An 11,520-nucleotide genomic window follows, 5' to 3' on the forward strand; every position below is an offset into this window, starting at 1 on the left:
CAAATTTCCAACTTCTTCTATTTCTTAAAAATATTTATTCATTTTTGAGAGACAGGCACAGAGCACAAGCAGGGCCGGGGTAGAGAGGGAGAGGGAGACACAGAACCTGAAGCAGGCTCTGTCAGCACAGAGAGCGACACAGGGCTTGAACTCACAAATTGAGTGGATAGTTTGTGAGTTTTGCTACTGTGAAAATTCTTGTACATGTCTCCTCATACATATATACAAAACTTCCTCAGCTGTATCTAGGAGTGGAGATACTAGTGGTAGGTAATGGACATGTTCAAATTCATTAAAAATGCCAATCAGTTTTCCAAAGAGGCTGTATCAATTTACAGTCTTACTAGCTATATATGACAGTTCTCAGTATTCCATAGGATAATCAGTGCTTGATGTTTTCCTACTGTTTGTTTGGACACTAATCACTTGTGGGATAAATGTAGTAAGCATCTTTTGAAGTTTTTTTTTTTTAATTTCTTTTTTAACATTTTATTTATTTTTTTTAATTTTTTTTAACGTTTATTTATTTTTGAGACAGAGAGAGACAGAGCATGAACGGGGAGGGGCAGAGAGAGAGGGAGACACAGAATCTGAAACAGGTTCCAGGCTCTGAGCTGTCAGCACAGAGCCCGACGCAGGGCTCGAACCGTGAAATCATGACCTGAGCTGAAGTCGGACGCTTAACCGACCAAGCCACCCAGGCACCCCTGCCAGCTTTTGGATTCTTATGCCTCTCTTCATTGTGCCTTCTAGTGAACAGGAGTTAAAAAAAATTCTACGTAATTAAGCATGCTGTGTTTTAGTTTATAAATTGATGTCTTATTTAAAAAATGTTTCCTATCCCAAGGTCATAAAGGAATCCTCCTATATTCTGTTTTAAAGGTTTTATAATTTTTCTTTCACATGTAAATATTTGAACTATCTGCAATTGATTTTTGTGTCTGTGTAAGGATCCAATTTCATTTTCTGTTCAGTGAAGAATCAATTGTTCTAGTGCCTTTTATTAAACAATCTGTCATTGCCCCTGCCCTATACTAATCTGCAATGTCAATTTTCTCATATATCATGTTTCCACATTAAATAGGGTTATTTCTAGACTCTTGCTGTTCTAGTGGGCTATTTACCACTGAGACAATTCAAAGCTGATATTTATACCTTTATAAAAATACTTTTTTACTACCTTGCAGGGAAATGTTCCCTAATTTCCCTTATGGAAAACAGGCAACTTTATGGTATTGATTTCTCTTATCCATGATCATGGTACAGTTCTCCATTTATTTACATATTTTAATGCCTTTCAATAAGAGTTTATAATTATATCCTCAAAAGTCTTTTATATCTTTTCTTAAATATATTACTGAATAGTTTATATATTTCTTGATATTATGAAAGTATATTTAATGTTATATTTTCTTTTTTTTAAGTTTATTTATTTATTTTTAAGAGACAGAGAGCAAGCAGGGGAGGAGCAGAAAGACAGGGAGAGAGAGAGAGAATCCCAAGCAGGTTTTGCACTGTCAGTGCAGAGCCCGACGCAGGGCTTGAACTCACAAACCGTGAGATCATGACCTGAGCCAAAATCACAAGTCAGATGCTCAACCAACTGAGCCACCCAGGTCCCCTTAATGTTATGTTTTCTAATATAACATTATTAGGTGCTGTGTAGAAATGCTAAACACATTACTTTAATAACTCAGTAGGATCTTTTGGGCATCTATGTACATGGTAAAATATAATTATCAAATAATGACAATTTTGTCTCTTGCTTTGTTGAAATTCATTAAATGCCTTTACTATAGTGTTGAGATGATCATATGTTTCCTCTTCTGTCTGTTTATGTAATGAACTATGTTTATTGACTTTCTAATGTTAGGCCAATCTTGAATTTCTGGGATAAATACAACTTGATAATTAAAATATTCTCTAACTATGTCTGGATTTGGTTGGCCAAATAGCACTTACCTTTATGTTCATAAGAGACATTGGACTGTCACTGTTCCCTTCCATGCAGTCATTGTCAGATCTTATACATTGTGTCAGCCTCAACAAATATGGAAAGGAATGTATTTTTTTCTCTGTGAATAGTTTGTGTAAGATTAGAATCATCTTGAATATTTTATAGAATGCCAGAAAAACCAGCAAAATTTAGGAATTTCTCTACCTCATCTCAGTTTTCAGATTTTTTTGGCATGAAGTTGATCCTAATATTGTTTTATATTCTTCATCTCCACTCTATGTGTATTTATGTTACCTGTTGCCTTCTGAGAATTATTAATTTGTGACCTTTTTTCCTCTGATTATTCTTCCCATCATTTTGCTTGTTTTGAAGTAGGTTATCTTTCTTAAAGAATCAGTATTTGATTTGTTCATAGTCTTTATAGTAGCTTTTTTCTCCTCCATTTCATTGATTTTCTCGATCTGCTATTTTAAGGTTTACCTGGTGTTGTGATTCTAACTAAATAGGTTGAATACTTAATTCACTAATATTTAGCTGTTCTTACTTTCTAATATAAGCATTTCAGGCTATAAATTCTCCTCTCAGTAACACATTAGTTGCATACCACAAGTTCTGGCAAATACTCCTTCAACTACTGTTCAGTTATAAATATTTCTTAATTTCCATCGTGATTTTTGCTTTTTAAAATATTTATTTATTTATTTATTTATTTTGAGAGAGAGCGAGAGTGAGGAGTGGGGTAGGGGAAGAAAATCCCAGAGTATCTGTCAGTGCAGAGCTCATTTGGGGCTTGAACTCACAAACAAGCAGATCATGACCTGAGCCAAAATCAAGAGTCGGATTCTTAACAAACTGAGGCACCAAGGTGCTGCTCATTGTGACTTTTTCCACCAGGAATTTTTTTTTTAATTGATTTTAAACTTCAAAACACTTAGGGTTTTAAAGGGTTTTTTGGTTATTAATTTTTAACAATATGCATTGTGATCAGAAAATAAGCTATACTTGGTACTAATCCTTTAAAATTTATGGCCCGGCACATCATTAATTTTTATGAATATGCCATATGTACCAGAGAAGAATGTGTGTTCTGGAGTTTGGGGATACAATGTTCCTACCAGTCCTTAATTATTAATTGTGCTGTTTAAATTTCATCTATCCTTATTCAATTTTGGCTGCTAATTCTACCAATTATTTTTTTTTCAATATATGAAGTTTATTGTCAAATTGGTTTCCATACAACACCCAGTGCTCATCCCAAAATGTGCCCTCCTCAATACCCATCACCCACCCTCCTCTCCCTCCCACCCCCCATCAACCCTCAGTTTGTTCTCAGTTTTTAAGAGTCTCTTATGCTTTGGCTCTCTTCCACTCTAACCTCTTTTTTTTTTCCTTCCCCTCCCCCATGGGTTTCTGTTAAGTTTCTCAGGATCCACATAAGAGTGAAACCATATGGTAACTGTCTTTTTCTATATGGCTTATTTCACTTAGCATAACACTCTCCAGTTCCATCCACGTTGCTACAAAGGGCTATATTTCATTCTTTCTCACTGCCACGTAGTACTCCATTGTGTATATAAACCACAATTTCTTTATCCATTCTACCAATTATTGAGATCCTGTGTCATGTACCCCATTTTGATAGTGGATTTTCAATATCCAGTTTTAAGGTAATGACTTTCAAAACTCTTGAGTAAGCAGGTGCATACATGAGTGTGGAGTTCAGAGAAGTCCAAATTGGGAATGGAAATCTGGGAATTCTTACATTGAGATGATATTTTGGGTGGAGGCTAGATGAGATCATACAACGACTGAAAATAAGAAAAAATATTAGAAATCTAAGGATTGAGCCACGGGGCACTCTAGTGTTTATGGGCTGTGGAGATAGGGAGGAATAGACAGAATGACTGAAGACAAGAAAGAAGCTAGTGGCTAGGAAATAAACTCAAAAAGAGTGATATGCTGACAGCCAAGTGAAGAAAGTTCTTCAAGGAGTGTGGCTCAATTAACTGTGTCCAGTGTTGCTGAATGACCAACTAAGACGAGGACTAAGAATTGAACAACAGACCGAAAGCAACTTGTAGCCGTGTATCTCAGTTGAGCAGAAGTCTATGTGTGAATGGTGCCAGGGAAGACCTAGAACTAGCTGCCAGCACTCAGGGTGCTGGCCCCTGTCTTTGCTATCAAGGAACCAATGGAAGAGGAATCTGATAAGAGCACTCAGACTCTTCCTGTCTGCCAACCATCCACCTTTACTCTGATTGGGCTGCCTCCACTCTGGTTTTCACAAACCTATGAGGTATACTCCTTTAGCTGCCTGTAAGGAGAATGACACAAGAGTCCTTGTGCCCTCAGAGTTCCAGTCCATAATCCAGAGCCCTTGTTCATCCTCTTGGGGTAGAGCTTACAACACAATGTTGTCACTGACAACCTCTCTCCTTTTTCTGGTGGACTCGTGCCCAGATTTCCTTGCAGCCAGAAGACATAGGGCTTTTCTTGTTACCTCTATTGTATTATTTTCTAATTTTCCAGTCTTAGTTATACAAAAGAAGTATTCTTCTCTATACTGGTACAGAAACATGTGGTGAACTAGGAGCTGAAGAAGTTTGCCAAGTGTTTAATGTTTGATAATTAATAATCCATCATATTTAGCGTGTAAGAAAGTTGAATTTCCTATCTCACCCTTCCCTCCTACACGTGCTCACACACACACACACACACACACACACACACACAGGTTGTTGACTCTGGCTTGGAGGAAGACGGCTGCAATAGACAGACCTTTACAGGGAGATTAAAATTAATGGTTAAACGAAGGAGTCATCTGACTGGAAGCTTTGGGAACATCAGCATAAAAAGTCCTCAGTTCTAAACATCAGGACTGTACTTAGAATAGTAAAGGTCTTCATATAACTCCATCAGTGCAAGGAAGGGTGAGGGAAATACTGCTCTGCGACCTGGATCAGAGGCTCCTTTCCTGTATCCTGCACTTTGGGGGACCCAACTCTGGTCCTTCTCTGTCCATACCCCCTCACTGGGGTGGAGTGCCAGGGGCAAAGGAACAGACCCACCAAGAACCTGCATCTCCCCTAACCCCAACTATTAGGTCACATTTTTGGTATCAATGATTCATGGCTCAAGTTCATCACTAAGGCATATACAGAATTCTTCCTGGAATCTGTTCTCCCAAGAGTAGACTACACCTCAGGTGAACATCCCTCTAGGTCCTGGATGGGCCAATGGGTGGTGGTGGTGGTGGTGGTGGTGGTGTGTGTGTGTGTGTTGGTGGGGGGTGGCTATAATGGAGTTCAGCAAGGTCAGAAGTGTCCAGATACATTTGAATATCCTACAAATGTGGGAAGTGAGATAGAATCGGGGTGGCAAGAGTAGGCAGTGGATTTTTCCAAACTACCAGATTCCAGTCTGGAACTTGGAAGATTCCAGGAACCCTTAAACTCAAAACTGATCTTCCGGCTTGTTATGAAGGTGTATTTGTCAAGTGACGAAGATAGAACAGTTTTCACTTAACATTTTGTTAGATTGATTTAGAAGTTGTAAATGTTTAAACACATTGTATGTCTTGCTCTGAGTCCTATACATGCTAGGGGTAGAGTGTAGGTGGTGGTGTGGGTGTAAAATAATGTCATAAAACAATGCGTGTACATGTAATATAAAAGCCATAAAAATGATTTCTGTGTCCCTTTTAGTACAACACAGCATCTTGCAGTCCTTCCCAATACAGCATCCTGGCAATACCCTAACTGCCAAATCCCTGATCAGATTGGCTTCCTCATTCCTCTGAAATTCCCCTCCAAATAACAAGCCACTTCCCTCCCCAGGTTGTGCACCTTTCCTACCCTCCTGCATTTCTCTTGTCCTCTTACTGAGCTGAACAGTGTCATCCTACCAACTCCCTTGTGCTCTGCAAATAGTAGAACTTTACTTGTCTTTCCAGTCCTAACATAAAGCCCAGCCATAATGATTTCTAATCACCCATTTATGTTTCTGTCACTCCGAGTAGCATTCGAGCCCCTCAGGTCAGGGAGAATGCCTGATTCATCTTTGTTTCTCTCAGCCTCCACCAGTATCCTACACATGCAAGGCATTCACTGAATGTCTTTGGGATAAATGAATAAATTCCTCAAGTCTTACAGCATACGTATCTAGCACGATGGGTTTAGTTCTGGATGATATACTGAATATGTCAGCAGTTTCCCCTCTGTATCCTCTTTCTTACCAACTGATTTAAAATTCTAAAAAGGATCCAGGAGTTATCTTTCTGTGAATCTTTCAGAGTAACTAGCATAGTTGTGAGATCACAGTTGGTTCCTGATAATATCTCATTAAGTTGATTAGAAAAAAAAAAAGGATGTGAAGAAAATGATTTAGAGTAAAAATGGAGACAAGTAGTTTAAAATGATGGTAAGAATGTCCTATGTCTGCACATGTGTTTTGGTTAGCGTGGGGTGGGAAGGAGAGAAAAATTGGAGAAGATTAGAAATTATCTCAAGATCCTATAGTGAGAATTTCGTTTCTATTTCCTCCCTTTCACTGTCCTTATTTTTAGGATTCAAAGTGATCTTTGAGGTGATCCCCACTGTCACTGCACCCTTTCCTCTTAGTGCAAGCTGTCACATTGCTTGACAGTTGCATATTTGTATTTAGTTTATACAACTTGCAAATACCATCCTAAACATCATTCTATCTTCAAAAAAAAATGATGCTAGTGGTTTTGACTTTGTATCATCCCCTAGACTAATAATAGAGCTTTAAAACCCCTTCTACTAATTCACATTGGTCTCTGGAATACTTTTTTTCTGAACATTAGCACAGCAATGAATTAATTTCATCATGACTTTAATTAAGTTTTTTTAAAAAACCATAATCACAGATAATACAGTTAAGATGGCTAAAAAGAGTCAGTATCAAGCCAAAAGCTACTCTATGATTAGGCAATATATCAGGACAACACCTTTTCTCACAATTCAAGTCAAATAAAAATGAGGAATAGAGAGTGAGGTGGCCGCTGAGACAAGGGAATCTTATACAGTCATGCCCCTTTTGCATTAGTGGAGAGGGCAGGGCTGGAGTGTGAGGCAAGCCAGAAACAGAGGTAGTGAAAAGTAGATTTGGTAGCAAGAGCAAGCAATTGGATTTGCACGCATTTTTTTTCTTTTTCAAATGGCTTATTTTTAATGGCTCAGAAAATAGTGTAAACTCATCCACTTTGCATACATTCCTCTTATTCTTCTTGTCTAGTGAAGTAAGTATATATACACACACACTATATATATATATATATATATACACCCTACAGTTAAGATACACCAAACTTTTAATTTGTTTTCTTTTTTTTGGCTTTTTAAACTTTTATTTTAATTCTAGTTAGTTAACATACAGTGTTATATTAGTTTCAGGTGTACGATATAGTGATTCAACAATTCCATACAGCACCCGGTGTTCACCACGACAAGTACACTCAACAATAGCAAAAGCTTCATGAATTTGTGTGTCATCCTTGCTCAGGGGCTGTGCTAATCTTCTTTGTATCGTTCCAATTTTAGTATATATGCTGCTGAAGTGAGTACTTGCATGCATTTTTAATGATAGAACTGAGTGCAAATTCCACTTACTAAAACCTTGGGCAGCTTAAGCATCCTTAGTCTCGATTTCTTCATTCTTCACGTTTTATTAAATATTAACATGAAACTAAGACTAACGAGCAATATTTAGTACAGCACAAGATTTTAATAGGTTGCAGCAACTAGGCTCAATCTTGAAAAAAAATTTAATAGGGAAATATAAAATTCTACTCCCATGGTTAAAAAAAAAATGACCCAATCATCAAACGCACAAATATGGTAGTAATTAAACACACACTCTTAAGTGGGACCATCAGAACTTATCAAAGAAAAAAATACACCAGCTTTTAACTGTCACACACAAAAACTTTCCAAAGAAATGGCATATGAATTAAGGTGTTGGAGGACAAATTTAAATTCCCAGGAAAAGGCTTTTGGCAACAGACAGATTAAACCTTCTTATTACTCCAGAGGCCTATCTAGGTAGAAATATTAGAGAAGAAGACTTTAGGTCATTGGAAGACGTGTCTAACTACCAGAACAGACAAGAATGAAATAGTCTATTCCTAAGGCTAGTGAACTCTTCATGCCTGAAGGTATTCAAGCAAAACCTGAACTGAAGGTTGTATAGTGTAATGGGCCATCACACATCCTGGAGACAGATTGCCTGGGTTGAAACCCCAGGTCTGCCTCTTTTACAGGCTGTGTCTTTTTGTCCCTCAGTGTAAGATGAATAAGAAAGCAATGCCTGTCTCACATCGTTGTTGGGAGGATTAAATAATTAACAAATGTAAGGCATACTAGTGCTATGTAAGCTTTAGACATTATTACTGATAGTATTTCTTGGAGGGATTATTGTGGAGGAATTCATGCTTTGGATAGGTTTGGTGAGGTAATCAATAATGGATCTGCCTCCTCTGAGTTCCCAAAACCTATGTTTCTATAATCCCTGACTTTAAGGGATTGAAATTGCCCATCGATTGAGTGCAGGCTGAAGCATCTTTGAAAAACAAAATAACAACAACAAAAACCCATGTTGCTCTAAAAAAGATCTCCAACATCCTTTCTAAAATAGTAATGAGTGACATATTTGAGCAGTTATTTATATAATTATTTTATGACTCACAAAAGAAAGTAAGTGTCTCCCCTCAAACCTGCACCTTGGAGCCGCAGGGGTAAGAGGAAAGGAGAGGGGGGATAGGAATAAAACTTAAATTTATTTCAGAAGAAATCAGTCTATAAATGATTTTATAGTGTGAGGTATGTATAAAATGAAAGATGGCTGGTTTGGGCCTTGGTGAATATGTTCATTTGCTGTGAAGAGTGAGCCTCATTAGGGGTCAGGATGGCAGCCCTAATGGGTGTCCATACCTTGAGGTAATGCAACAATTCCCTTTTGCAAATAGCTTATGCACTGTTCTCACCTACCTCCATCCTCCCTGTCTCCAGTTCAATTGTGTGCTAGTATCTGAGTGTTCCTTCTAAAATGCTGATTCACCCCCTCCTCACACTTCACAGGGGCTTCCCAAAAGACATGGCAATTCTCTTTCTAATGACTCATCATCAGCCATACTAAAGTTCTGTTTTGACTGTTTTCAAGTAAGGCTGCTGACCACCCATGAGGCTTGTTAAAATGCAGCTAACTGGGCTCCACTCAGAAGCCCTAAAATCAGAGTCTTTGCAGCTGGACCCGGAGGTTAAGAAACTCAACCCAACTATCTATCCACATCTGGTCTGCCTGCCATGACCGAGGGGGTCTTTTTTCATTCCATTTTAAATGGAATGATGTTTGGCAGCCTTCACATCTACCTCCCTATCAACAGCAGCAGCAGCAAGCCCTTAACAAAGCTCTGATTGAGGCAAATAGCCAAAGACAGCTTAGCCCTTCTCTCTGGCACTGTGTCTTCCAGCTGAACCGGAGATATAATTCACGGCAGCAAACCTGAAACTGCAACTCTTGACAGATTAATTCCATAACAAAAATCAATCATGGCACTTGTTGCCGGCATACATAATATTTTGAGTTTCCTGTCTAGCACCACTGAGAAGCAGACCTCCTTGACCTTGACTACATTAAACGAATGCACTGATACGGTAATGTAATCAGCTGATCACTGCATGTGCCAGCATCCCAGGTCTGTATAACAGTGATCAGTATTGAGCTCTTGTTTCCTGTGGCGCCTCCTAACCCCACCAAGTTGCCATCCTTCCTAGCAGAATGTCTCTTCTAGCCAAAAATAGTAGTTGCAGCAACATCCTGAGGTCTTATTTTTCGACTGTTCGCCTCAGGCAATATGTCAGCTGATTTGCCTGCTAGCTTCTCCCTGAGCAAATATCAGCCAGCCAAAGTGTGGTGGGGTTGGGGGCGGGGGTGTGGAGCTCACACTGGAAAATCCCACTTTGACCACAGATAAAATACCCTCTTGTTCAGAAAACTTCTTGTTCACTCCTTGGGCCAAAGAGGCTAAACAGGAAAGGAAACATGGATAGGCAGCTGGGGGAACACATCTCTTATATAATGAGCAAATTGCAAAGGCTAGAGCCATGGGGGTGCCAGGTGGATGGAATGGAGAGAAGAAAAACACTTCTCCTTTTTAAGATTAGAGAAGTTGAGGGACTAGGTTACAACTGACAATGTGAATTGCATTCGGTGGAAGAACCATCTGGAAAAGGGCTACTGACAATTCCATTGGATTGCCTAACATAGTATGGGTCAAGAATTAGGTGAAGACTTCCATGGTTGATGTCACCTGAGAGACAAAGCTTCTAAGTAATGTAGAGTGAACTTCACTGGAAGTATCTTCCCAGAAACCAGAATCACTGCTGCTGATTTGCCCGATTTGGTTATTTCTCAGATAAAACAAGTGATATTTGGGCTGCTGAGGAAGGAGAGCTGATGTGGCCTCCATCAGCCAGCAACCAATACCAATACCAATAGAAAAGTCTTGTGTATCATGTCTAACCAGAAGCATCCTTGCATGAGTATTTCAAGTATTCAAAGATGGTTAGGAGGCATACCTAGATTTAGATACCTACGTGCCAAATGGAGATGTTTCACTTTCAAGGCTCTCAATTTACCTTTTAATCAAATGATCCTGTGGCAAAAGGGAAGAGCTAATTAAGTATTTCATTATCTGACTGATATAACAAAGCACAAAGTGACAGTGGGGAAAAAAATCAGCATTGGGAAACATCTGTCTCACTCTAATGCTGAGAATGTCACAGCCTAGGACAGCATCTGCAGATGGAGGTTTTTAAAAATTGAAATAGAGGAATCTTCAAATAGCATGTTATAGAAATACCTCCAGGGAATAAACTCCAGGTAAAATTTGCTCTTTAAACCTGTACATAGAATTTACTGTTCTTAGCAATGATAGTGTATCTGTACAAAGAAAATCATGTTCAAGTTGGCAGTGATTTAATGAATACAAGGAAATTATACTAGAATTTACTGTGTATTGTCTTTCTCATGCTCAAAGCTTTCCAAAGTGTCTTACTAACAAGGCATTAAAATGCCAACAGACCAGGTATGGTGGACAATGGTAAAATATCTGCTCTTATCCCAGTAGCTTACAAATTGCCTCTCCTTGGTTGCTGAAGAATGTTGATTGTGGATGTCACAGCTGTCCCTGCAATTCTTTGAACAGGAAGTGAGATCTGGGATTCTCCCTGGTTAGTGTAATTTAAGAGAGAACTCCATTTGTAGCCTCTTCTACTAATATTGGAGTAAACCAGTATGCATATAGGGCTATGCATTTATCCTGAAAATGTACTGCCCAAAGTCAAATCACTCAAAAGTACCTAAGCAAATAGAAATCCACAGCTAAATTATTTCTAATGTATAGAAATGATAGATCACTAGCATAGAAATATAAAAAATACAAATTAGCAAAAGAAGAAATAAAAACAATTTATAATCTCACTCCAAGAAGAGTTAATTGGCACAATGCCTGGTGCATAGTAGGTGCTTCAGAAATATTTGTT

The 11,520-nt window shown here is 38.5% G+C and overlaps 1 non-coding gene across 1 annotated transcript; it reads right to left on the reverse strand.

Moving 5' to 3' along the window:
• Positions 1-7,435: 7,435 nt before the first annotated feature.
• Positions 7,436-7,542, reverse strand: LOC125913775 (U6 spliceosomal RNA). Its single transcript, XR_007455075.1, has one exon. It is a non-coding gene; the product is annotated as a U6 spliceosomal RNA (small nuclear RNA).
• Between the last annotated feature and the right edge of the window lie 3,978 nt (positions 7,543-11,520).

Source organism: Panthera uncia (genome assembly GCF_023721935.1).
Source record: "Panthera uncia isolate 11264 chromosome C1 unlocalized genomic scaffold, Puncia_PCG_1.0 HiC_scaffold_4, whole genome shotgun sequence".
Taxonomy (NCBI): Eukaryota; Metazoa; Chordata; class Mammalia; order Carnivora; family Felidae; genus Panthera; species Panthera uncia.